At 36.7% G+C, this 25,047-nt stretch overlaps 1 protein-coding gene across 10 annotated transcripts in view; it reads left to right on the top strand.

The window, feature by feature from the left end:
* SOX5 (SRY-box transcription factor 5) overlaps window positions 1-25,047 on the top strand; it is a 1,099,609-nt gene that overhangs the window by 243,980 nt on the left and 830,582 nt on the right. The window lies entirely within an intron of this gene.

Genomic DNA, 25,047 nt, shown 5'->3' with positions numbered 1-25,047 from the left:
TCCATAGAGTCGCAAAAAGTTGGACATGACTGAAGTGACTTTGCATGCACCACAGTACCACAGAATCAGCTAATTAGGCTTTTAAAAAACATCCTAAGAAAATCAACTTGAAATTTTGGCTTTACTTTTTGAATCAAGTGAGGGGGGCTTTAAAGATAAATATTTTTAAAGCGAAAGATAAAACATAGTTAAACAGTTTTTAGGGAAAATGTACTGATGATAATAAAGCTAGTTTGCATCTCCTGCACCTCTGATATTTGATTTATTCATGGCTAGTATGCCTTTAAAAATAATTTTAACTAAGCTTTTGCAATCAAGACAAGAGTGAAAGAGTTAAATAATTTTCCTTGCTACCCACTTTTTGTGTATATCTGAGTAGCAGCTCCACTACAGGGAGATGTGTGGAGGTAGAGAAATATCAAACCAAGCTTTTGCTCTCTGTGGATAATAAAAATTACCCACTTTCTCACAGATGTCAAATCTGGCAGATTTCCATAGAAAATTTGGATTGAATGTCAACTACCCAAATTATTTTAGTGTCTGCTGAAGTGTGTGCTTGGCAGGGATTTCAGCAGGAAAATAGGAAGTGGGTTTGAAAACATTAATAATATCTGAATACAACTCCTTAAGCTGATTGTTCCATAGATGAACCAAAGCTTATATTGTCCCTTCTAACCAGAGCCCTCCAAGAAGTCCAGGTGGACACATTGTTAATGTTTCAAATGTAGACGTTAAGAGGAGGGCTTATTTAGGAAACAGGATTTGCTATCTACAGGGTAGATCTTTGCCTTCTCCTTGAATAGCAGAGACTGGCTAATTAATAACTAAACATAGTACAGATGACACAAATACCATGTAGGCAACAAAGAGAGCTTAGATTTTATTAGTTATAATTTCTGGACCAGTAGATGTGTTCAAAGTGTACTGAGATTTGGTTAGAAGATCTGAGTTCTAGTACTGACACTGACATTCGGAAGCCTCCATCTCTCCAGCTGATAGTTTCTTCATCTGTAAATCAAAGGGGGTGTAATCGCATCATCATTTGTCTTTAAAAATACTTCCAGCATATTTTGATCTGTGTTGATAAGGAAAAATGGAGATAACTTAATACTAGATAAATCTAGTTGGTTTGTTTTCCATGAGAAGTAACATGAGTTCTGAGAAGTTATGCAATATCTAGGGATCCGCTTAATCATCACATGCATTCTAAATTTCTCTAAATCTGTCTATTGTTATTCATCAGAAGTTCTCATCTTTCTTCTTCCAAATGTTTTCATTGTGCAGTTTGTTCATTCAGTCAATAAATATTTATTGAGCACTTATTATGTCCCAGACACTGTGCTAAATGTCAGGTAATGAACAAAAACGACATGACACTTTGCCTTCATGAAGTTTGCCTTCTAATGGGGAAAACAGATGGCAACACAACCAAATGCAATTTGAACTATGTCGGTCAGATAGTGATAGATGGAGAAAAGGGAGACTGGGTATGTCTTATATGTGTTTGTATATATGTGTGTGCACACACATTTAAAATAGGGTAGGTAGAGAAAACTTTTCTGAGAAAGTGAAATTTGAGATGAGGACCGAAGAAGATGAGGTAGGGAGTCATCTGAGTGAGGCGTATTTCAGGTAGAAGACAGAGCAAATGCAAAACCCTTAGGCAGGAACATGCTGGGCTTTGCAATAGCAGTGCTTCATTCCCTCAGTCAACAATGTTTTGTTGTCATTATTGACTGTAGCTTGCCAGGCCCTCTGTCCATGGGATTTCCCAGGGAAGAATACTAGAGTGGGTTGCCATTTTCTTCTCCATGAGAATGCTTAACCAATTATTTGCCAATTGTCCTTTCTTTTCTCATGAAGTAGACATTGATGAGCATGTAGACACAAGCCCTATAATAAAATATATAGGAATCATGATACTTTGTTAAGGGCAGAGTGAGCCCTCAAGGAACACGTAGTTAGTTGTATGCTGCTACTGCTAAGTCACTTCAGTCGTGTCTGACTCTGTGCGACCCCATAGACGGCAGCCCACCAGGCTCCTCTGTCCCAGGGATTCTCCAAGCAAGAACACTGGAGTGGGTTGCCATTTCCTTCTCCAAGTCAGTTGTACATGGGAAGTCAAAAGAGAATTCACACAAGGTCTGTTTCTACAAATTGTATCATAGGTCGTGCTTAATCCTTTTTATTTTTGCAGGTGCTCAAGTTAAGAACTTTATTATGACTTTAAATATATAAGGGATGGTATGAATATGATGGAGACTTTTTCTTTCGTTTTGTGGGACAAAGAAAAAAGGAAGCAAATATTACTGGGTTGCCACTCTGTGCCAGATGTGCTCCACTAGATGCTTGGTACATGTGATCTTCTTTTGTTCTCATAAGAACAAACATGTTTCCTTGTTTTATAGATAGTGAAACTTGGGCTTTGAGAGGGAAAGAAGTTGTCTTCAAATTACAGAGTGAGTAAATGGTTGAAGCAGTTTTCAAATTCAGGTCTTCTTCCTAACTCCAAATATGTATTTCCCTATCCTCACTTGTTCCTGGTTATATTGTCAAACGGGGACTTGAGATATAGCAACATAAAGATAAAGATGAAGGTAACATGTTGGGTTATAGATTCTTGGGACTGGGATTAACTGTAATATCATTTCAACCTAAACTTGGGAGACTTGAATTAAAAGTTTTCTGATAAATCTTAATAATACCAAATACTGAATACCTTACCTAACACCCATGTGCGTGCGTGCACACACACCCACCCACCCACACACATCTCTGTCTCTGGAGTGAATACTATTATAACTCTGATATAAAGTGCTCTCTTTTTTAATCCTCATGACAGGGCTGGGAAGAAGATTTTATTACCTTTAGTTGAGAATTGGTATGTTCAAATATGTATCTCATTCTGGAACCCTCATTCTTACCAATTATGGGTAGGGTTTATTTCAGTATGTAATACCTCACATGGTTGAGAATGTTCTTTTTTGTATTATATCTAAAATACATCTCTTTTCTTTTTGACCTCACAGTGCAGCTTGTGGGATCTTAGTTCCCCTGCCAGGGTTTGAACCTGGGTTCTGGGAAGTGGAAGCGCAGAGTTCTAGCCACGGGATCACCCGGGAATTCCCTAAAATACATACATCTTCTTATCATGAAAATGCATGCTTTTCTTCCTCCACAGAGACACAGAATGAAGGTAGTCAGTACTGTTCTTTATAGATGGGCATGCACTTATAGATGGCTGGATTCTTCATTGTGGAGCAGACACTGAGATTTTACTGGCAGTGCCCTGCACTTTTCTAAATCAAGACTCATTGCATATCCTGCCATCTTGGTCTTCCTGTTGCTTCTCTCAGGGATTTTTCCCTTTCTGATTCATGTGACTGGGATATATTTGAAATAGTGTATCTGAAATCTGATAAATATTGATTTGTTTGAAAATGTTGTAGGTATTTAAATCTGTCATAAATCAGTTATAAAAGATCACACTCATATTTTGTATCTATGGTTATATAACTTAAAAAATTTTATAGTATAAGTCCAACTGAAAGCCTACTTTTTAATCCTCATACTCAATAGTTTAAGTAAAAAAAAAATAGTTTAACTATATATAAAATTTTATAATGTTCCAGTAGTACTCTCTACTTTTAAGGGTTTATTATGCAATTTCTTTTTTATAAATAGTTTTTAAAAATTGATATGTGATGGCATGAACTCTTCCAAAGTTATATAATTATGTGATTGCTAGAGCTGGGATGATCATGTCTCTTATTTAAGAAAACTTTCTGCCATAAGGATGCCTTATGGCAGAAAGTGAAGAAGAACTAAAGAGCCTCTTGATGAAAGTGAAAGAGGAGAGTAAAAAAAGTTGGCTTAAAGCTCAACATTCAGAAAACTAAGATCATGGCATCCAGTCCCATCACTTCATGGCAAATAGATGGGGAAACAGTGGAAATAGTGGCTGACTTTATTTTTTGGGCTCCAAAATCACTGCAGATGGTGACTGCAGCCATGAAATTAAAAGACACTTACTCCTTGGAAGGAAAGTTATGACCAACCTAGACAACATATTAAAAAGCAGAGACATTACTTTGCCAACAAAGGTGCATCTAGTCAAGGCTGTGGTTTTTCCAGTGGTCATGTATGGATGGGAGAGTTGGACTAAAAGAAAGCTGAGCGCCGAAAAATTGATGCTTTTGAACTGTGGTGTTGGACAAGACTCTTGAGAGTCTCTTGGACTGCAAGGAGATCCAACCAGTCCATCCTAAAGGAGATCAGTCCTGGGTGTTCATTGGAAGGACTGATGTTGAAGCTGAAACTCCAGTACTTTGGCCACCTGATGCAAAGAGTTGACTCATTGGAAAAGACCCTGATCCTGGGAACGATTGAGGGCAGGAGGAGAAGGGGACAACAGAAGATGATATTGTTGGATGGCATCACTGACTCAACAGACATGAGTTTGAGTAAACTCCGGGAGTTGGTGGTGGACAGGGAGGCCTGGCATGCTGCAGTTCATGGGGTCGCAAAGAGTTGGACACGACTAAGCATCTAAACTGAACTGAACTGATTTAAGAAAACAATATATCCAAAATCAACTATTTGTCACACCCTGGGCACATCAAATATTTATTTGTGGTTTGTATTTTAAGGAGAAAAGAAGAAATAAATATTTGTATTATCACATGTGAAAAATAGGGCCCTTAAAAGATTAAATAACTTTTAAAATATAAAATGTAGTAGCTGAGGTAATAACTAACCTTTATTGACTGTTTCCCAGAAGCTAAACATTGTGTTGTCTTTTCCGTGTATTAATTCACTGCAAGTTCACAGTAACCCTAAAAGTTATTGTTAATAAATCATTTTAATTTTACATGCTTACCAAAAGCCCCCCCAAAGTCCTGTGGTACAGAGAAGCCTAAAGACACATTACTAAACCTAGAAAAGATTATCTAGGTAATTTGACTTCACCATCTGGGCTTTTAACTACTATACTGTATAGTTGTCACAATAAAAGAAGATATAGAGTTTTTAAATTCACTTCTTTAAAAAATTAAAAAAATTTTGGCCATGCTAATATATGTAATACAGTACTATGAAAACTTTGTTAATAAATGAATAAATGTCATAACTACCTATAGAATTACACACTCTAAATAGTCCTTTCTTGTACTTAACTATGAATAAGAGAACATATTTACTTATTAAAGAAGAATTTCAAGATCGAATGAGACAGTTTTACAGAACTCTAATAAGAGAGAGAAGATAGCTTATCTTGGAATCAATTTAATATATTTATTCATCTCTTATACCAAAGGCAATTTATGGAAATGTTTGAACCTTGATGTTTTTAACTCAGAAAAGTAGAGCACTATGAGTATGATTGGAATTTTTCCAAATGAAAGATTTAATGAATTAATATAAAGAATAATGCTTGTTTACTAATTACTACATTTCAAAATCAACTTCAAGCAAAATGACACTTGATATAAAATCTGAAGAGACATAAGACCCAAATCTGAAATTATCACTTCCTTTTTACTTCTTAAAGGGTAGAATCTGAGCGGGTAATAACAAAGGATTATCCAGCTTACTAGTGTTTTATCCAAGTGTTTTCCTAGTCTTAAGGTCATCATCTTTCCTTTAAAGGTAAAATTTTCTTATAGGCTTAATTCATAACAGCCATTGTTTATACATAAAAATTTATTGTGTTTATTTAATAATGGAGACATCGCTCTCCATTAATTGAACAGTTCTCACACTTATTTTGCAATTTTTATCAAAAAGTTCCAAAGTATTCACCAAGAACTGAGTTAAAGGAAGTGAATCTCATTCTCCTTTTTAAAATTTGACTTTTCCTCCTATCTGAAGTACAAATGAACTTTATTTATTCCCCCCTTCTCAAACAAAATTAAAAACAGCATGGCAGCCCTTTCAATGTTACTTCTCATTCCCAGAAACCAGATATATCTGAGTATGTGACTTTTTACTCATTGCTTATTAATTTAAGAGACTTACTTTTCAATATTTAAAACTGGAATAAAGTACCCCAGACTTGATAGCAAGCAGAAGGTACATGTTTCTTTTCCTCACGAACGTTTAAAATGTAGCAGTGATTTTTTTTAAAATTGTTTGGGACATTCTCTTTAATATATATAAACATTTAGACATGTTCTAATATAAAGAAATTAATACTATTTTATACTGTTAATACTACTATTAATGTATTATAACAATCTGCTAGTTTTTAATGTTTTCCCTTAAGTAAAGGGTATGTTGAAGTTCCTGAAAATTAATATGATATATGTCTGGAGTTTTGAACCTTAATTCTGTCACTACTCTGTCCCTAATTTAATAATATATGTATGTTCAATTTCATTTCTTTTTATAGCTGAGTAGTACTCCGTTATATATATGTACCACATCTTTGTCCATTTGTCTGTCGATGGACATTTAGATTGTTTCCATGTCCTGGCTGTTGTAAATAATGCCGCAATGAACATTGTGGTATATGTGTGTTTTTTTAAATATGGTTTTCTCAGGGTATATGTCCAGTGGTGGAATTGCTGGGTCATATGGTAATTCTGTGGACCTAGGGTCTATCATGCAGAATGAAGTAAGTCAGAAAGAGAAAAACAAATATCATATATTAACGCATATATGAGAAATCTAGAAAAATGCTACATATGAACCTATATATTTTGGTTAATTGATTTAACCTATGTAGTAGTTAATGAAATCCCATTTTCAGGGCTAGAATAGAAATGTAGACATAGAGAGCAAATGGGTGGGCATGGGGGAAGGGGAGGGTGAAATGCCTTGAGAGATTAGGTTTGCTACATATACACTATGATGTGTAAAATAGATAGTTCGTGGGAAGCTGCTATATAGCACACAGAGTTCAGCTTGGTGCTCAGTGATGACCAAGATGTATGTGATGCGGTGGGAGGGAAGTCCAAGAAGGAGGGGATGCATGTACACATAGAGCTGATTCACTTCATTGCACAGCAAAGCTAACACACCTGTGTAAAGCAATGGTACTCCAGTAGAAAATAATAATAATGTACATATCTCCATCCTACAATTCAATACATCCTTACCTGCTTGTTTGACTCTACAGTCTCACTAAACTAATTTGAGAATGAATAAAATAATTCATATTATAATTATGAATTATAATTACAGTTCACACCCCTGCCCTATCCTTTTGTGAGTATGAGCTTGGTTTCTTCCCCAAGCCAAAAATTGACTGTGCAGTGAAGAATTTCATTTACAGGGCTTTCTTGTTTGCAGGTAATTTTTTTTTTCCTTCTTACACTTTTAACTTGTTATCAAAGGTATAACATAGAGAAAATGTGAGACAATTCAGTATAATATCTGTGAGAAACGTCAGCTCCATGAGACACTAACATAACTGTTTCAGACTTTCAATAGGAAAGAAAATTTAGGTCAGCACTAACGAATAACTTGTACTAGGATGGATAATCAGGGACGCACAACACACACTCACAAACACGTGCATGCACACACATAAGCAGTTTTTCTTTCAAAGCTGCCATTATTTCCATTACCTCCATTCATAATACCTCCAGTTACAATGAACATTGTTTATTGGCATTGTTGTTACCACAGACTTTCTTATCTTGTTTAGTTCTTATGCTTTTTAAATGCCTGTTCACATCTTGGGTGAGGTGATCTTTTTCACGTGTGTGTCCACATCCTGGGTGAGGTGATCTTTTTCATGTGTGCTAACATCAAAAATAACACCTTAAGAAAGTATATACATATACTTTGCTAATAATGACAATGTGTGACGGCCAATAAACTAAGTTAGATGTACATACATAACAAAACATATGTACGTCTAACTTAAATTTACTATCACTGTGATATAGGTTGCTACCTGGACTTTTTCCTCTTATGAATGGGATTCCTGAAAGGGCATGATCAAGCATATAACTAATAAACAGCCTTAGAAATTGAATGATGGATTTGATCTCACTGCTGTTTGGTTGACAGATGGGAATCAAACAGACATAAACTCTGTACTTCCAATTTATTGCTGGGAAGGGAAATTGTGTGCCCAAAATGCCATAAGACAGGTTGTTCTTCCAGCATTTATAGTCTGGTGGGAAGGAGAAAATAAAGGTCCTGTAGTCTTTCAAAAAAGACAGTTTTAAGCCATTTTCAACATAATATTTCAGACTTCCAGTTTGGATGAGATTGTGAGTATATCAGGGCCAACTTCTGAACCTTTTGAAGTTCATTCACATCATATAATGTATTTTTTTCCAATTTCTGTTTTAATTCAATGTTGAATTAAATGAAAGATTCTTTAGCCAACGTGCTGCAGGTGCTCAGTGAATATTCTACTTATAGTAACCCTAAAGATGCTTCCTTGAAATGTTAAAATTTGTTCTGTAAGTATATATTTTGGTTTTTCTACATTCTATCTAGATGGCCCAAATAATTATGTGTTCAAATATGTTGAGTCAACACTGCAAAACTAAGATAGTCTTAGTATGGTATGAATATGAAATGAGACTATGATATTCATGGACCTGAAATTAAAAAAAAATATATAGATCTAGAAGCTTATTTCTGGATTTAATGTAGTGTACTCTTTGACTTTTATGTGTTAAGTTTTTAAACACTTCAGTATGAGAAAACTTCTGATATTCCTTTTTGTGTGATTATCTTTGGGAAGATACCAATATTATATTTCATGTGTCTCTTTAATTGCAATTATTTAATGTTTAATCTTCAAATTTCATGCAAATATAATTAGTAAGAGTTCTATCAGCATGATTACCCACTTGAGATTTTTCTGTTCAAACATAAATTGAAGTAGCAGTACCTAAGTACACGAAATTTTATTAATTAATGAAGAAATTTATTAATTCACAAGCTTTTGTTACTCACTTATTATGTGTGGATATCAGAACTGAATTCTTAAGTATTTCAAATCTATGGATGAACCACTCAGCTTTGCAAGGAGTGAATCTGTCTGACATTCTGGCTATAGCATTAAACACCGGCTAATATTTTCACATAAACAGGCCTGCTAATGAGGAGTCAGGGAAAAGGAGTGTGTATAACTTAGTACAACCCAGACAGGAAGAAAGAAAAGCTAAGCTCACATCCTGTTGATGGAACATTGAACAGAAAATTTAGAATCTGAATAATGTATTAGATTGGTCACAGAAAAAAGTTTCATGACTTAATGGTGAATTGGTTTAGGTGTATGGTCAAAATATGCCCATATTTGTGCAAAAGGATATTAAATCTGCTTGTACATTAGTCAGGGATAAAATGAAAACTAAGAGCAAGGACACCAGATAAGACTTTTTTTTTTGTTCTAAAGAATAGAAATTGGAGGTATCTGTTGAAGGAGAGCACTTTAGTGTGAACTCTGAAAGCATAAATAGTGTGATCCTATTAACAAAGGTTCAAGGTTAAAGGGTTGAAAATAAGACCTATAAAGGGAAAATTAATAAAGAAAATTCCTACTGAAGCTGTTTGCTTGGAACAATTAGGAAGAAACATTTAATAAAAAAATTTTAACTTGACTGTATGAAAACCAACAGAGCCAAAGATAGGATAAGGGGAGAGAATGCTTGTTTATTAAAATAATGATTGCTCCACCTTTGGTGCTTTTGTGCAAGCTGTGTAATTTTTTCCAAATATTTTCTATATATTTCTGTGCTTATCCCAGAGTTTCATCACTGTGATATGCACTCCCAGGTGGCTCAGTGGGTGAAGAATTTGCCTGCAATATAGGAGATGCATGTCATGCAGGTTCAGTCCTGTGTTGGGGAGATTCCCTGGAGGAGGGCACGCAAACCACTCCAGTATTCTTGCCTGGAAAATCCCATGGACAGAGGAGCCTGGCAGGCTACAGTCCATAGCATTGCAAAGATTCAGACACTACTGAAGTGACTGAGCAAGCATGCATATATGCACTGAGAGTGCAAAGTGAAGGGGAGCCTGTACCTGCCCACTAGAAGTTTAGCAGTCTAATAGAAATGGAAGCAAATACACCAGGAATGATATCAGGAGCATGGCTGAACAAGATAGTCTTCATCATGTCCTGCCTCAACAAAAATTAGACATTCATTCATGGATCAAGTAACTCTGTGGGAGCCGTAGATCCAGTATCGTATGAAAAGATCCAGTATCATATCTAGGAGGACTCCCTCCTTGTGCATCTGGTTCAGTTCAGTTCAGTTGCTCAGTTGTGTCTGACTCTTTGCGACCCCATGAGCTGCAGCACACCAGGCCTCCCTGTCCATCACTAACTCCTGGCGTTTACCCAAACTCATGTCCATTGAGTTGGTGATGCCATCCAACCATCTCATCCTCTGTCGTCCCCACTCTTCCTGCCCTCAACCTTTCCCAGCATCAGGGTCTTTTCCAATGAGTCAGCTCTTCGCATCAGGTGGCCAAAGTATTGGAGTTTCAGTTTCAACATCAGTCCTTCCAATGAACACCCAGGACTGATGGCCTTTAGGATGGACTGGTTGGACCTCCTTGCAGTCCAAGGGACTCTCAAGAGTCTTTTCCAACACCACAGTTCAAAAGCATCAATTCTTTGGCTCTCAGCTTTCTTTAAAGTCCAACTCTCACATCCATACATGACCACTGGAAAAACCATAGCCTTGACTAGATGGACCTTTGTTGACAAAGTGATGTCTCTGCTTTTTAATATGTTGTCTAGGTTGGTCATAACTTTCCTTCCAAAAAGTAAGCATCTTTTAATTTCATGACTGCAGTCACCATGTGCAATGATTTTGGAGCCCCCAAAAATAAAGTGTCTCACTGTTTCCACTGTTTCCCCATCTATTTGCCATGAAGTGATGGGACTGGATGCCATGATCTTAGTTTTCTGAATGTTGAGCTTTAAGCCAACTTTTTCACTCTCCTCTTTCACTTTCAAGAGGCTCTTTAGTTCTTTTTCACTTTCTGCCATAAGGGTGGTGTCATCTGCATATCTGAGATTATTGGTATTTCTCCCAACAATCTTGATTCCAGTTTGTGCTTCTTCCAGCCCAGCGTTTTTTTATGATGTACTCTACATATAACTTAAATAAGCAGGGTGACAATATATAGCCTTGACATACTCCTTTTCCTATTTGGAGCCAGTCTGTTGTTCCACAGACTTTTCCAGTTCTAGCTGTTGCTTCCTGGCCTGCATACAGGTTTCTCAAGAGGCAGGTCAGGTGGTCTCGTGTTCCCATCTCTTTCAGAATTTTCCACAGTTTATTGTGATCCACACAGTCAAAGGCTTTGGCATAGTCAATAAAGCAGAAATAGATGTTTTTCTGGAATTCTCTTGCTTTTTTGATGATCCAGCAGATGTTGGCAATTTGATCTCTGGTTCCTCTGCCTTTTCTACAACCAACTTGAACATCTGGAAGTTCACGGCTCACATATTGCTGAAGCCTGACTTGGAGAATTTTGAGCATTACCTTACTAGCATGTGAGATAAGTGCAATTTGTGGTAGTTTGAGCATTCTTTGGCATTGCCTTTCTTAGGGATTGGAATGAAAACTGACCTTTTCTAGTCCTTTGGCCACTGTGGAGTTTTCCAAATTTGCTGACATATTGAGTGCAGCACTTTCACAGTATCGTCTTTTAGGGTTTGAAATAGCTCAATTGGAATTCCATCACCTCCACTAGCTTTGTTCATAGTGATGCTTCCTGAGGCCCACTTGACTTCACATGCCAGGATGCCTGGCTCTAGGTGACAGATCACACCATCGTGATTATCTGGGTTGCGAAGATCTTTTTTGTACAGTTCTTCTGTGCGTCTGGTAATGGGCATATAGACCTTGTTCCCACCTGTAGACCCATCAGCGGGCCATGAATTGGTTCTAGCACTATCAGCTATGGTCCAGAAGTTCCTGAAGTACACTCTTTCATTCAGTTACTCATGAACAAGAAAGCCTTTGTGGGAGTGCAGGTTTCCAGAATGAGAAGTTCCAACACATGACTAGGGAAAATATGTGTAAGTTTGAATACATTAGAGAGGAGCACTGATCATGTGTCACTTGACTGGAGGTGGGAAGAAACTAAAAAAATAGAACTCTTGGAGGACATTAAAAGGATGTGAATCCTACTGTGACATGTATTTCATCAAGAAGCCTGCTCAGGAACCACTGGGGACTCCTTGCTTGCAACCTCTCCAGCTGGCCCATGGGCACCCAGAGTCTTTGTGCATCTCACCAACGACCCTCTCTGCCCCATGGCTGGCACCCTGTGTATGCTCCTGATGTATTTGGGCAGCTAGCTAGTAAACACACACAGAAAGCTGGCCCAAACCTGTGGGTCGGGGAGAGATCACAAGCTTGCATTCTAGCATCACTCTTGAGAATATGACAATTGTGAGTATATATGCATTCAACATCAGAGCCTAAATATACCTAAATATATTAAGTAAATGCTAACAGATCTGAAGGGCAAAATAGGCAATGATACAATAATAGTAGGGGACTTCAGTACTTAACTCTGAACAATGGCTAGATCATCCAGAGAGAAAATCAGTTTGGAAACACTGAACTTGAACTATAGATCTAACAGACATGTACAGAACATTCCATCCAGTAGCAGCAGAATACACATTCTTCTCAGTTGTACACCTAACATTCTCCAGAAGAGATCAAGTAATAGGTCACCAAAAAAATTCTTAGAAAATCTAAGAACACTGAAGTCATACTGAGTATCTTTCCAACCACAATGGTACAAAACTGGAAATTGATATCAGGAGATAAATTCACAAATATGTGGAGATTAAACAAAATACTCCCAAAGCTGTAGGTTAAAGAAGAAATCAAAATGGCAATTAAAAAAAAGGATCTTGAAACAAATAAAAGTGGAAAAACATAATACTGAAATTTATAGGAAGAAGCAAAAGAAGTTCTAAGAGGAAAGTTTATATCAGTAATAATTACATTTAGAAAAAGGAGAGATCTCAAATAAACAACAATATACCTCAAGGGACTAGAAAAAGAAAAAAACCAAGGCCAAAATTAACAGAAGGATGGAAATTACAAAGATGAGAGTAGAAAGAAATCAGAGACCAGAAAAGCAATAGAAAAAAATTAATGAAAATATGAGCTGATTTTTTGAAACAATAAGAAAAATTTATTACAATCCTTTAATAATAAGACTAAAAAAAAAGAAAAATCTGAAATAAATTGGAAATGAAAAAGGAGACATTGTGAAATGTGAATCATAAAGACTAGTGAAATGTATGGAATCATAAAGAGGCTACTATGAGCAACTGTATGCCAGTAAGTTGGATAACCTAGAAAAAATATATAAATTCCTAGAAACATACAACCTACAAAGACTGAATCATGAAGAAAAAGTGGATTTCAGCAGACCAATAAACAGTAAGGAAATTGAATTATTCAATGAATGAATAAAGAAGATGTGATTATATATATATATATATATTAGTATATATTGACAGACACTAGGTTGTGTCCATATCTTTACTGTGGTGAAAAATTCTGCAATTAACATGGAGCTGTGAATACTTCTTTGAGATCATAATTTCATTTTTTGAATATATAACCAGAGTCAGGTTGCCATTTCATAACATGGTCTTATTTTTAATTAATTAATTATATATGTGTGTGTGTGTGTGTGTATGTGTATTCATACAAGCATACCTCATTTTATTATACTTTGTTTTACTGCACTTTGCAGATAATTGAATTTGTTACAATTTGAAAATTTGTGGCAATCCTCTGTGGGGCAACTCTATCAGCACAGTTTCCCCAAAAGCATTATCTTTTTTAAAAAGCATTATTTTAAAATTTAGGTATGTACTTTGTTTTGTATCCGATGTTTTGCATACTTAATAGACTACAGTATATCATACTGATATAGACACAGTATATCATAAGCTTAACTTTTATATGCACTGAGAAACTAAAAAGTGTGTTTATATTGCTTTTCTGCAACAGTAGCTTCATTGAAGTGAGTCTGGAACTGAATCAGCTGCATCTTTGAGGTATATTTGTACGCACACACACACACACAAAATAGAACATTATTCAGCCAAGAAAAAGAAGGAAATCCTGTCATTTGTGGAAACACAGATGGACCTTGAGGGCATTATGCTAAGTAAAATAAGTCAGAGAAAGACAAATACTGTTATATCACTGACATGTAGAATCTAAAAAGTGCTGAACTCATAGAAACATAGAGTAGAATGGTGGTTGCCAGGGTCTAGGGGGTAAGGGACATGGGGAGATGTTGGTTAAACATCTTTGTGGACTCTTTGCGACCCCATGGATTGCAGCATGCCAGGCCCCCCTGCCTCTCTTCATCTCCCGGAATTTGCCCAAGTTCATGTTCATTGCATCAATGATGCTGTCCAGCCATCTCATCTTCTGACACCCTCTTCTCCTGTCCTCGATCTTTCCCAGCAGCAGTGGTTTTTCCAATAGTTCATCTGTTTGCATCAGTTGACCAAAATACTGGTGCTTCAGCTTCAACATCAGTCTTTCCAGCGAATATTCAGGGTTGATCTCTCTTAAGATTGATTGGTTTGATCTTGATGTCCAAGGGACTTTCAGGAGTCTTCTCCAGCACTACAGTTCAAAGGCATCAATTCTTGGCATTTTACCTTCTTTACAGTCCAGCTCTCACAACTGTACGTGACCACTGGTCAAAGGGTACAAACCTTCAATTATAAGATGAGTAAGTTCCGGGATCTAATATATAGCCTGGTGGTTATAGCTAACAATATTGTATTACGTATGTGAAAGTTGCTAAGAGAGTAGATCTTAAATGTTCTCAGAACAGTTGGTGATTTACTGGACATGCAGATGAAAGAGGAATGGAGAGGATACATTGGCCCATGGATGTTCATGCTAATACTGTTAGAAACTGGGGCATGTTTATTGACAAAGGGGAGATGAGTCAATAGGAAAGCAATAGCTGAGTCAACCCCATGGACTGAAGTCTCCAGGCTCTTTTGTCCACAGGGATTCTCTAGGCAAGAATACTGGAGTGGGTTGCCATGCCCTCCTCCAGGGGATCTTCCCAACCCAGGGATCAAACCCAGGTATCTTGCATTGCAGGCAGATTCTTTACTGTCTGAGCCAGCAGGGAAGCCCTGAGAATACAAGAGAAGGGTTAAAATAAGAAGGGGGGAGCACAACATGCAGAACCAAGCAGAGGGATGAGCCTGGACAAGGAACTTCCTTCTCAGAAAGGGCTGAAGACTAACAGGCAGCATGGCTGAGAAGCAGAGGGATGGAGGCAGGTCACTCTGTATGGAGGGAATTGGAGGCCTCGTGGCCTCAGTTTGTAGGATGAGTTGTTATCTGGTGAGATGGAACCTGAGTTATAAGTGTAAGGACTGTATATATATGTATATGTGTCTGCTCATTCATGTCCGACTCTTTGTGACCCCATAGACTGTAGGCCGCCAGGTTCCTCTGTCCATGGAATTTTCCAGGCAATAATGGAGTGGATTGCCATGCCCTCCTCCAGGGGATCTTCCTGACCCAGGGATCAAACCCTTGTCTCTTATGTCTCCTGCATTGGCAGGTGGATTTTTTTTTAACCACTGAACCACCTGGGAAGCCCACAAAGAGGGTGTTAATGTAAAGGATAGTCAGTGGAGGAAATGGCTAGGTTATTAAAAGCAAATGAAAGATATTTCTATCCCTGACAGCTCAATATTAATTCCAGTCCTTATAGTTCTGTGGATTTTCTCAACGATGCTGGGTTGCCCCTAGGTATTACTACTAATAATAACCAACATTTTTGATTGTTTAGTATGTACCAGGTACTGATAAACCCTTAGTCTTCACAACAAATTCATGAACTAAGTATCATTAACTAAGTATCATTATTATTCTTATTTTAAAACAAGAGGAAACTGAGGCATTGAGAAGTCTAAAAGTGAAGGCAGATCATCAGCATAATTAGTGAAGCTTGTATTCAATTTCCAGTAATAGGACAGGCAAAAGAAGCAGAGGCTTAAACAAGATAAAAGTTTCTTTCTTTGTTTAAAACATCTGTAGGTAGTCAGTCTAGAACTAACGTGACCCTCCATGGTTTCAGGGACACAGGCTCTTCTGTGTGATTGCATAACATTTCCAAGGCTACCTCATGATACAATATGGCTGCTGGTGCTCCAGTCATACATCATACAGTGAGAAAAATGAGGAGAGCAAGAAAGGCATGCCTCTTGCTTTTCAGTTAATGCCCCATCCAAGAAATTACACACACGTTTTTTTGCCTACACTCTTAGAACTTGGTTGTGTGACTGTATCCTGCTCCAAATAAGGCTGTGATGTATTTTTATTTCAAATAAATAAAATTCCAACTAAGATAAGAGCAAATAGTGGGAAGGCCTCTGACCTTGTTTGATCTACATTTGGACAATTTCAGAATATTTTGGATGAAAGAGAAAAGAACAAAGAATTGAGGGTGCTAGCAAAATAGCATGGTGAAATGATGAATTACAACAAAGAAAGAAGTGAAACCAAGAGGTGACTGATAGTGGAAGACAAAGGAGGGTGGAACAGCCTGAATGACTTAATGAAGTTAAAGAGGAGTCATGTCAGCATTACTGAGTGAATAGTTGAATCCATTCATAGTCATGAATAGTTTCTTAATATGGAGATTGTGTAAGAATCTTATATGAGAGCTGAAGATTTCAAAGTTGGATTACTTTCAGCAACAGTGGAAAGAATTCTTGTGGGTATTTTGCTGACATTAGGTGAAGAGACTTTAAGGACAAATGGATAAGGAATGAAAATGAAGATCTTAAATGGCCAGACCAGGAGTGCTTTTTGTTCTTGTTGTTCAGTTGCTAAATCATGTCCAACTCTTTGCAATCCCATAGGCTACAGCATGTCAGGCTTACCTGTCCTTCACTATCTCCCAGAGTTTGCTCAAACTCAGGTCCATTTAGTTGGTGATGCCATTCAGCCATCTCATCCTCTGTCATATCCTTTTCCTCCTGACTTCAATCTTAATTTGGTATATGTCATAGTAGTATCAATAAGGGTTTAGGAAATTGTTTATTACTGAAATAATGATTATACTGTTTTATTTTGTGCAAAGATTTAGTCAAAGTTCAAGTATGCTTTACCAAGCCAAGTTCAAGATAATATTTGTCATGTTCAAAATTTCAAGTCTTTGAAGTTAACAATGTTTTAGATAACTGAATCTTTTCATTCAGTGCAAACCATTCAGATGGAAAAGTTCCTATAATTCCTTTCTTTAAATAATATACAGAACATATTTTATGATTGACACTCATTGCTAAATACAACTGTCAGTTATTGTCCTGGAGTGAAATAAAAGACTCTCAGCTCTTTCTTCATCTCTTTCATTTAGGAGTTCTTCTACAATACATTGAAGTTCTATGATTCTAGAGAACTGGCTTCATCTTTTTCATATTAGCAGTTTGGTGGCTCTTTGGTTCCCTAGAATCAAGATTGTAAGATGCTGACCCCAGGGCAAAAGGTTACTATAATTTTAAAAAGCAAAACTTATAAAAAGCTTTCCATTTGTTTTAATCTTATCTTGGAACCAATTATCTCATGCCCATACCAGTTTCTTGCTTCCAGACTGAAAGAGGTTTGTACAAATGGAAACTCTATTATGCTTCCAGAAAAAAAAAAAAAATTGAAAATGAAGGCTTTCCTACCTAATAAGGAATGCTTTTTAAAGCAAGCCTTATTTTTAACTTAAAATTTTTTAATTTCTCTCTAAATATGTTTTGAAACGACATGTGGAATTTAAATATAGTTGGCACAGCTCTATTTCATTATTCCTATTTACATGCTAAGAGATATTGAAGCTTGTGAATTTCTGTGCACTAATTTGTATTTCTGCAGATTTTCTGCTTCCTTCCTACTTTCCCATCCAAAAGTTAGAGTACCCTAGTAGGGAATTCCAGGCGCTGCTGATGAGTGAGTTGAAAAAGTGCTGAAAATTTTGCCAATTGTGTGGGAATTTGGCAATTTTTGAAAAAGCACTCTCATGACAGATCATTCAGATCCATTGTGCCAGTGTCAACTGTGTTGTTAAATGTCAGAAAGAGGCAAATGAATGTATGTATTTCACTAGACAAAGTTTCACATGAATGACAGAGGTGGTGGTTCCTCAGAACATTTGATTGGTAGGTAGGACTGAGTGGCAGGCTGACAGCCCCTCCATACCTCCCGCCTCACCCCTTCCTCTGTCCCTCTGCTTATTCCAAAGATATAGCTAAAAATTAAAGTCATCATTGCAAATCGTGTTAAGAGAATCCTGCTTCCCGGCACTTCCTTCACATGTTAGGACTCCAGTGATTTTCATTCTGTAATTACCAACCAAGAGAATACCTAAGTGACACGGGTGACTGTCCCCAGCATGGCTGTGCCGGCAGAGGCTACAAAGCGTTGGCGGTAAGGCAGACGGCTGCACAGTTGTCTGATCACCAGTGGGCCCCAAGTGATGTGAAAGAGAAGCCTGTGGCTGAAGATCCTTAGCTTTGAAGGCAGGTTCAAAACAGAGTCACATGCCTCCGTTTTCTGAAGGCTGAGTTAGATGAACAGATATTTGGCACTTTCAAGATTTCTTTCTGGGACTTAAAGTTTAACTTTCATTTGTGCCCAAGGCCTTGAGAATAAAGAGGACCTCATGCTGGAAAGGTGCAGGAAGGATGGTTTTTATCTGAACTAGTTTCCCCTTTGTATTTGAAACTAGAGGAAATTAGTTAAAGCTTCCTAAATGATTCGCTGAACAATTATTTTAAAGAAAAGTTTTACATTGTATTTTGATGTTTCTACTCTTGACTCTGATGATGAAAATCATAAAAGATTCAGTAAAGGATGGGGAGGAATGAAGTTGATTATAACCTATATAGGTATTAATTTGAAGTTTTGAGGAAGACCTGTCTTTATGCATCCATTTTACATAATCAGGTAAATGATTGTGTTGTGAAGACACCTTCTAAATATGTATGGTGAACTTGCATTTTCTCAAAATACTATATTAAAGAATTAAATGAAGTTTCAGTATTTTTCTTTTTGCTTTTTAAGGTCTTGCATTTTTTTTCTTTTAACTAGCAAGTAATATGATCATTGCAAAAGCTTTTAACATTTAATAGATGGGTATAAAGAAGAAGAGAAAACAGAAAAAAGTATTATTACTTCAATTCAGCTATTGAGTTGCTTAAAATGCTGTGTAACTTAGCTAGACCTAGATAGTAAGAGCTCAGAAGATTCAAATAAAAGGAAGATTGAAAAAAATCCTTGTAGAGGCATAGAGAGAACACAAATGCTACATGGAGGATAAATAGGTAATTCCCATGATTTCAAGGTTTCTTCTTCTTAAAGTTTTGTTTCTTGCTAACAAACTTGCTAACAAACAAACTTGTTTCACTAGTTCATTAATTAATCCATTAACTCACTAATTAGTATTTATTGAATATTTGTTATGGACCAAGAACTCTGACACTGAGGGTGCATGGATAAACAAAACAAAGAATTTAGAGTCTGTAGTTGGGCTTCCCAGGTGATGCTAGTGTTAAAGAAACTGCTGTCAATGTAGGAGACGTAAGGGATGTGCGTTCGATTCCTGGGTCAGGAAGATCCCCTGGAGTAGAATATGGCAACCTAGTCCGGTATTTTTGCCTGGAGAATCCCGTGGACAGACGAGACTGGTGAGCTACAGTCCATGGGTCACAAAGAGCCAGACCCGACTGAAGCGACTTAGCGCAGCATGACGCAGAGGAACACAGTTAAGTTAGTATCCAACAACAAATAACTGCCGAATACTTGCTATATCCCAGACACATTTCTAGGTACTGAGGATATAAAATGATGAACAAAACATATAAAAATCTCTGTCTTCATGAGGGATGACAGGTCAATGGACATAATAAAGCAAGGAATAGCAAATGGGAACATGTCTTGTAAGGAAGAGCAAGGAGGTCCTTGGGGCTGGAGAAAAGTGTAGGGAGGAGTGAATAGCAGGTCAGAAAATAATTGGGGGCCAGGTCTTAGGGGTGTTGTAGGGCATTGTGAGGACTTTGTCCTTCACTCTGAATGATATGAGACACCTTGATTGGGGTTTAGGGCAGAGAACTGACTGAGCTTTTAAAGGGATCATTCTAGCTTTAGTATGGAGAAGACACAGATTTTGCTTAAGGAATGGAAACTGGGAGGCTACTTGGGAAGCTATGGCAATAAGCCAGACAAAAGATCATGGTGGATTGAATCAGGGTGGTAGCAGTGGACAAAACCTACAGTATTTTAAAGGTTTAGTCAACAAGATTCATTGACCCGAATGAGGATGGGGTGTTTTAAAAAAAAAAAAAAAGGTCTCAAGATGAGTTGAGGATTTGGACCAGAGTAACCAGGAAGAGGGCCTTTTCATGTACTGAGATTTGAAGACAAGAGCAGGTTTGAGGATGAATAATAGATCAGGTTTTAACATAAGTTTGAAATTCCAATTATATATCCAAGTAGAAATATTGAACAGAAGTGTGGGCTGGAAATATAAATGTGAGAGTCATCGGCAAGAAAATGAGCGTGGCCCAAAATGGAAAGAGCGGGAAGGAATGTGAATATGAGTACAAGGACTAAACCCTGAAGCACAAATAAACGCAGTAAATTGTTAAACAGTGAAAATATACCCAGACTAGAAGTCCTTTAGGACTAGCTAACTCAGGAAAAGGGTTTAAGATTTTATTGCAAATTATGGGGAACTCTTGGAACATTTTGAAGAAGGGAGCTACATAATCATAAGACCTAAAATGGAAAAGTTGAGATTAAAAACTTAGCAGAAACCTCGTAAAGTTTCTACACATATTGCTCATATCCTTTATATTGTGATTTAAATCCAGTTTCCATATATCTACCATCAGTGAGTGGAAAAAAACCAATGATCTCAATGTCAGTTGAAAAGAAGTTATTTTTCATTCTATTCATTACATAAACCAGAGACTTTAATTTCTTTTCTCAAGTACCAATTTCTTTGAGCTAAATTTATATAGAATTTTTTAATCTCTTGTTTTAAAGGAAATTTCATAAAATTATTAAGTTTCATATATACTTTTGGATAGTTTATTAACTTCATACACTGCTAAGTATTTGCCTGGGACAAAGTATATATTTTTGTTGCTGTTGTTTTATATATTTTAAAAGGACCACTCAGACTTCTTATTCCTAATCATAGCTTTATTCATTATCAAAAAGGAGGCAGATAGTCACTTCATGACAGAAGGCAAGCACTGATTCTGGGATTCCATAAGAGATCAGGTGTCTCATAGGAACCATTTCAACCTTTAGAAAGAACTAAATGATGTCAGGTGGAGCAGTGGTAAAGAATCTGCCTATCAATGTAGGAGACATGGGTTCAATCCCTGGATCAGGAGGATCCCCTGGAGTAGGAAATGGCAACCTGCTCCAGTATTCTTGCCTGGAAGATCCCATGGACAGAGGAGCCTGGCAGGCTACAGTTCATGGGGATTTGACTGAGCATGCACAGGGATGTATATTTAACAAATGATCTCAAGAATTAAAGAAATATGGACTTCCATCTTCAAAACTTTTACTAACAGGCTGACCTGAAAATGATTCCAGCCAATTTACATAACATGATTAAAATTATTCTTTGGTGATAATTGACTAAATTATATTTATTTTGCCCCAAGATATCAGGTTTGACTTAAACTGAAAATTCCTTTGTGTATGTATGTGTATGTTCAGTCCTACTCCTAAAATATTCCACATGCAAAATCTGATTTTTTTTTTTCAAAATTAGTTCAACAAAGTTGGCACTTAGTAGATATTGGATAAAAAGTTTATGAACTATAGCAGTGAATATCTGCTGTCCCTGATCCATTAAAAATTTGGAAGTATATGTATTTTTAAGTAAAAAGGAAAAAAAAGAAGTAAGAACAAAAACACTGAAAGTCCTTTAGAACCACTTCAGCTATTAATGAGTCTTGCCTATTTCCCGGATATATTATTTGACGGAATTGACTTTTTTGCACATAGAATTTATTCCTCAATTCTTCATTACTTCACTGGTTCTTTGTATACAATGGCTTCTCCTAGTTGCTATGATATCATTTTTTTCCTGACTTCCCCCCCCCGCCCCGATAGATTTAGTTTGATGAATATCATAGATTTCATGAAAAGGAATTTGTAACAATGTTAAGAGGCATTATACAATAGATTTGTGTATAAAATGTGATATATATATATACACACACGCACACATATATGTGTGCGTGTGTGTGTGTATGTGTGTGTGTGTAAAAGACACAAATATCCTGAGGCCTTTGGATAGGCTGAATTGAGGAAGTTGATTTAAATGTTAAATTTTCTTTTCAGGGTGTTGATGCATGCAAGAAAGCTTTTAAATATTTATCATAAGGTTTATATCATTAAGTGCATGCTTTTTGGAGTGATGACATAGCTTAGGAGCAAGCCCATAGATAGTAATAACACATGTGACATTACTATTTTATAGAGCACTTTACTGACACATTAAAATATATTATCTTTGTTATTGATCCATAGATATTGTTTTTCTGTGATTTTGCACTTCAGAAACCAAAGTTGAGAAACACAAATAGAGATTACCCCTCTCAAATCCCTTTAAGCAAAAAGGTAGAATATAAATAAATCTAGTAAATTTAAGCTACATGTGAAGTTGTTTTCTTAGCAACAGAAAGCCTTTAAGCATTCTAGTTTAGATTTAGTGGGAAATGATCACTTGATCTTTTTAAACACTACCTCCCTCAGCTCAAAAGCTTGAGAGTTACCATATAATATTTGACTTAGTATTTTATATCTAGCAATCAGATAGGGAAAATGTTGCAATGGATTAAAAATACCTGCTTTGACAAGCATATCAAAGAGATCATATCATTCCAAAGCAAGTAGTGGAACTAGTACTGATAGGGTATGTTAAGAAGTTTTAGTTTTCAAGTTGCTGCTGGTAAACACAAGTGTAAGGAATAACCTGTATCTTATTTGTATTCCTTTTCCTGATATTTTTTACAACTTCTATTTCCATCTTTTCTGTTACCTTGTAAAATGGATTTTTGGTTTCTTAGCATATGTTTAATGCTATGTCTGAAGAAGGAAGAAAAGGAAGGCATATTTTCACATCATTTATTCAAGGTAAAAATCTCAGATATCCTTGTGAAATTTTCCCTTAATTAATTTGTTGCTTTTTTGTGACCATCAATAACTGGTGCTTTAAATAGCATTTTTCTCTAAATGTTTATTTGAAAAACAAAAGGTGATTTTGAAGAAAAAGTTTAAATCAGAGCTTAACTAGTTTTCATAAAATCAACTTTCAGATCCAAGGTGTAATTAAGTAGAGGAAAATTGAGAATAACAATAATAACATACTTTTTAGCAAACTACATTTCTGTGGAAAGTGTTTATAATAGTTATTAACATACAGAATTAGTCTTAACCTGCTAGAAAGAAGAGAAAATGCAACACCTTTCAAAGATGCAAATTGACAATTAACAAAACAATAGAATTCTAGGCCTTCCTTTGCCAGAGGTGCAAATTGATAATCAGGCTCTGCGGAAAAGCTGGTTGTTTCTATTTAAAAGTTATCTTGAGATGAAGGCTCCCCAAGGAAGAAGAAAATAAGAATATGACCAATTTTGTTAAGTAGAGCATCCAGTCTATGATGATATTATAATTCTCCTGCTCTCTACAGTTTATATTTGAAAAATCACAGCCAAAAGGGAGAGGAATGTGTGAATTCAGTTCCTCTGTATACTTAACAGCACTGCTTTGCACACTGATTGGTGATTCTATTCAGTGTTCTGACCTTTACTTTTAAGGTATTAAATGGTATGGCTACCTGAAGAATTTAAATACTTAACTGTCTCTGTAGGGCTACACTGTGCTATGTGTGTGTTTGTGAATTTCCTTGGCAGTGTCTCTGTACACTCAATAGTCAGCTTCTCTGATTTTCTATTCCATTTGATTTTATCTGCGCCTTTGTAGTTGTTGACTTGATCATTGGCTTATGTTTATTTTGCCTTTGGAATTCTCTTGCTATCTTAAAAAAGTTGTTGTATGGGTGTGTATGTTTACCTTGTTATTTCAGTAGATATCCTACAGTCAGCGTTCATTTGTTAAGTGTGTCCGAGTGTCAGGTACTATGCTGAATGTTCTAAATAGAAAGATAATAAATAAATTGTCTACATGCTCTAAGCTCAAAAGAGAGTGAGATGTGAAGTAAGAACTCCCTCCTCCCTTCAACAAGCATTCAGTGAGCATCTAGCATAAAGTGAAAGTGAGAGTCACTCAGTATTAGACTCTTGGCAACCCTATGGACTTAGGTATAGTCCATGGAATTCTCCAGGCCAGAATACTAGAGTGGGTAGCTTTTCCCTTCTCCAGGGGATCTTCCCAACCCAGGGATTGAACCCAGGTCTCACACATTGCAGGCAGATGCTTTACCAGCTGAGCCACAAGGAAAGCCCAAGAATATTGGAGTGAGTAGCCTATCCTTTCTCCAGCAGATCTTCCTGACCCAGGAATCAAACAAGGGTCTCCTGCATTGTAGGCAGATTCTTTACCAACTGAGCTATCAGGGAAACCCCTAGACAGTGGTGAACAAGAAAGACACTACTGTCCCTGCCAGAACCCATTTCCTCCATTTGATCCATTTAGTACTCAACATTTATTGAGACAGGCTCTGAGAATTCCATGGACAGAGGAGCCTGGTGGGCTGCAGTCTACGGGGTCGCAGAGTCGGACACCGACTCTGTTAGATGTTAGAGTGACTAACATTTTCACTTTTCTGTGCCTATAAGCATAAAAATATATGCAAATATATACATGAAAAAAGCATAGGCTTTGTCCTTCAGGAGTATGGTATTTTGACTGATCTTTCTAGGCTTCAGTTTCTTCACTAATAAATAGGAAAAATAATACCTCCATCAGAGGATGCTGGTGAGGATGATGGTAGAGATAGTGTGTGTGAAAATTCCTAACCCAGTGTGTACTTACACGGTATGTGCTTAAGAAGTTAACTGAATTC

Source organism: Cervus canadensis, chromosome 21, assembly GCF_019320065.1.
Source record: "Cervus canadensis isolate Bull #8, Minnesota chromosome 21, ASM1932006v1, whole genome shotgun sequence".
In the NCBI taxonomy this organism is placed as follows: domain Eukaryota; kingdom Metazoa; phylum Chordata; class Mammalia; order Artiodactyla; family Cervidae; genus Cervus; species Cervus canadensis.
This window is presented reverse-complemented; position numbering and strand designations above follow the sequence as displayed.